A 3,568-nucleotide genomic window follows, 5' to 3' on the forward strand; every position below is an offset into this window, starting at 1 on the left:
GGAGTGGGGAAAGGGGGAGAGGAGAGGGAGGAGGGGGAGGGAAAAGGGAGACGGGAAGGGAAATGGGAGGTGGGGAGGAGGCAGAATTTTTTTTTCAATAAAAAAAGTGAAAAAAAACTCCACTTATTTTAATTGTTCTTACAGTACTTTTTGACTAGTTTTATACTGATTTCAATGATACATTAAGTCCCAATATATTTCTATAATATTTTTGTTGAGAAAGATGTAGATATGGAGAAAGGTATCATAATTTGTTGCCCATGAAAAACACCCAAGGATTGTTCTACTTTTATTTGGTTAAAGGCAAAATGTGGCAAAGCAGGAAAGATGTACAATGATCAGGTCGAAGAAAAGCCTGAGTACCTTTCAAAATGGGCCATGAGTTCTATGCCTCTGCTTGTTTCTTTCTTGTAGGTTCTCCTACAGCCAATACGGGATGGTTTGCTTCTCTTATGAAGCCCAGCTGGGCAGGAACCTGTGCCGCCTTTGGCCTCTGCCCTCTGCCCTGGGACTGCAGAAAAACATACAGCATTGCTTACACAAATCTATCTTTGGTAGTGAGCGTCACCTCACCCTGCAGTTTAGTTATATGTTACTGTCTCACTGAGGTAAGTTCTAATACAGAATTCTCCTCTACTCTTCAGTTCTTCCCAACTTTCTTGTAGTCTGCTGCTCAGGGCAGACATGTAGCTACTCCCGCTCTGCTCACAGTCATGACTTTCAGCAGTATTACATGTTTCACAGAAGAAAAAAAAAAAACATGTAAACCAAGCTGATCAATTGCTTTATTTACCAAATTGTATCACTGGTTAATAGTAGATCTCTTCACCTGTGACCATCCCACAAGGCTTTAAACTCTGAGGGAATTACATTGTTTAGATCTATATTCAGCAGCAGTTAAACTAAAGGACAGTCATATTATATAAACTTTGATAGTCATTAAAAATTGAAATTGTATTCCACAGACAAATGAAAGCAAGCAAAAGCCTTCCTTACCTGATAGTTTTAAGTCGCTGTGGACTTTGTTGCTCCCAGAAAATTTTCAAATGACCTCAGGATTTTTTTAACTGCAGTATTTCAGTTGAAAGGTATTTTCTCCGAAAGTCACCAGTAGAAAGACTATTTAAAACAACATAAAATACCTTATCTCAGAATCTGCATTTCCATCTTTTTACTAAATTCAGTTCATATCAATGTCTAAAAAAATTATCATTGGGTCTAGGGAGATTGGCTCAAGGGGTTATAATGAATGTTTGCTATGAAAGCAAAAACAATCTGAGCTAAATCTCTATCACCCACCTAAAAGTTGAACATGACATGTATGCCTGGGATAGGTGGATCCCAGAGTTTGCTGACCAACCAGCCCAGCCAAAATGGTATGCTTCAGGTTAGGTGAGACACCCTGCCTCTAAAACTGTCATAAGATGATGGACGATGACACTTGACATCTTTTTCTGGCCTCTTCATATGCATTTACATATACAACACACACACATATGCAGGCACATGCATGTGTGCACACACACACATGCACGTATGCAGTCCACATACAAAGTACGAAGCACGTTACTGTCACAAGTCTCTTCTTTCGTCTTTCCACACTTACACCATAACTTGTGGTCCTCATCTTCTTCTTGAAACCGTATTTCTGAGTGTTGCTTTGTATTTCTTCCCATTGTTCAAAGGAAGAAATTTTGAGCAGCAGGTCAAATTAGTCACCTGACAAGAGAGGACTCCCACAACATTGCTTAAAACACAAATACAGTCCAATTCATTTCTCCCCACATCTCATATTCAACCAAACAAAGCCATAATGAAATCCACAGACCTGTTATCCTTCTGGAGAAAGTTTGAAAAATTCTATTATGTATCAGTCTACTTTTAGCTTTTATTATCTAGCAAAAAAAAATTGACAATTTTAGCAATAACATTTCAAAATATATCTGTTTTGCTTTGTAAGTAACAAAATGTTGACTGAAGCAGGAGTTTGTTGATCTAAATATTCATTTGGAAATAGTTTCAAATTATCAACTCTGCATGCTACCACATGAATTATGGTCAATGAACTAGGAAATGAATGATTGAAATTTTTAGAAAATAAGCCTGATTTTGGCGTCCCACAAAAGCATACATTATCTGCTGCATTTCAAATGAAAAAATTAACTGTGAGATATCTTTTCAGTAATCATAATTATCTCACTCTATCCAGGAAACATTTGGGGGCATTCCATTGTTTCTCTGACACTAGAAAATTAAGATCAGAGAACTAAAAATGTCCCTTGGAGAGACAAGATTATCAACACACAAGCTCTCATTCCTGTTGTGGGAAATAGCTGGAGGCATATGGCAAGAAGAAAGGAAAGGACCTCAATTCTACTCAGCTCTTAGACATAACTTTTACTTCAGTGGAGCAGCCTTATTCTGAAAGCAGAAAATTTCTAAGCCTTTTTAGTTACTAAAGATATCTTATTGGAATGGACAATAAAAATTTAAAATTAGATGTACATTCACTATTATAAATTTGGAATACTTTGGGAGAAATAATAAAATAAAGATACACACCACATTCTGGAAATTATAAACACATGTTCGCTAAAATTCAGTACATTCACACACTTGTAAACAGCATATGTTCCCAAACTTGACTTTCTGCTTTAGTACACTTGAGTGTGTCTACTCAATGGTGGGGGCGAGAGAGAAAAAAAAAAAAACATTTTATTCAAAGTTTCTCAGTGGGTGAAACTACAAAAGCCCGAGTCTTTACAGTTAGTCCAAGTGTGACGGAAGGCTTCTATTTAAAGAAAACTGTGACTGGCCACAGCGTAACGATGCTTCCCAGAACTTATTTTCATGCTTTTGTACATAGGATACAGAATATGTTCTCAGACCTCACTCTTTGATTTTTATAATTCCAAGGATACTGCAGAGAGCTATATAGAAACAACTGTTCTGAAAGAACTTTTCTGCAGGAATTAAGCTGAGATTGGAGGAGGTGGTAGAATTATTTTCCCCCTTTATAATTTGCTTTGGGATGCCTCACATGGTATATGCAGAGAGCTGCCAGGAAACCTTAAAAAGACACGGGAAGCCCACAGGAATCAGAAGATCAAAATAGGACCACACCATTTGTACCCAGAAGTAAGACCTATTACCAATTTAATCAACAGTCCAAGTACATAGGTAGAATATTTGCCACCCAATTCAATATAAAGCTTCCTTTGCTTGATTTTTTTTTGTTTTTTTTTTGTTTGTTTTTTGTTTTTCAAGACAGGGTTTCTCTGTTTAATCCTTCCTTTCCTGGAACTCACTCTGTAGACCAGGTTAGCGTGAAACTCAGCGATCAGCCTGCCTCTGCCTCTCAGTGAATATGTTTCTTAATAGAAAGACAGAAAGGAAAGAAAGAAAAGAGTGGGGGATGGAAGATACTGGGACAAAAGAAAAATAAAGGGAGAATTTAAACAGAAGTTTCTAAAGCTAGTGAATTGCCAGCACAACAGATGCGGATGGTTCCCGAGGGCCCAGAGAAGCTCATGGGCATCAAGGGAAACCGTGCAGGGCGGATAGCATG

The 3,568-nt window shown here is 37.8% G+C and overlaps 1 long non-coding RNA gene across 1 annotated transcript; it reads right to left on the reverse strand.

Annotated features, from left to right (window-relative positions):
• Positions 1-270: 270 nt before the first annotated feature.
• On the reverse strand, positions 271-3,181 carry LOC126507363 (uncharacterized). Its single transcript, XR_007593500.1, has 3 exons — positions 1,607-3,181; positions 997-1,119; positions 271-511 (listed from the first exon to the last, which is right to left on the reverse strand). It is a non-coding gene; the product is annotated as an uncharacterized lncRNA (long non-coding RNA).
• Between the last annotated feature and the right edge of the window lie 387 nt (positions 3,182-3,568).

This window comes from Alexandromys fortis, unplaced genomic scaffold, assembly GCF_014885135.2.
Source record: "Alexandromys fortis isolate MF-2015 unplaced genomic scaffold, M_Fortis_MF-2015_v1.1 scaffold_71, whole genome shotgun sequence".
Classification (NCBI taxonomy): Eukaryota; Metazoa; Chordata; class Mammalia; order Rodentia; family Cricetidae; genus Alexandromys; species Alexandromys fortis.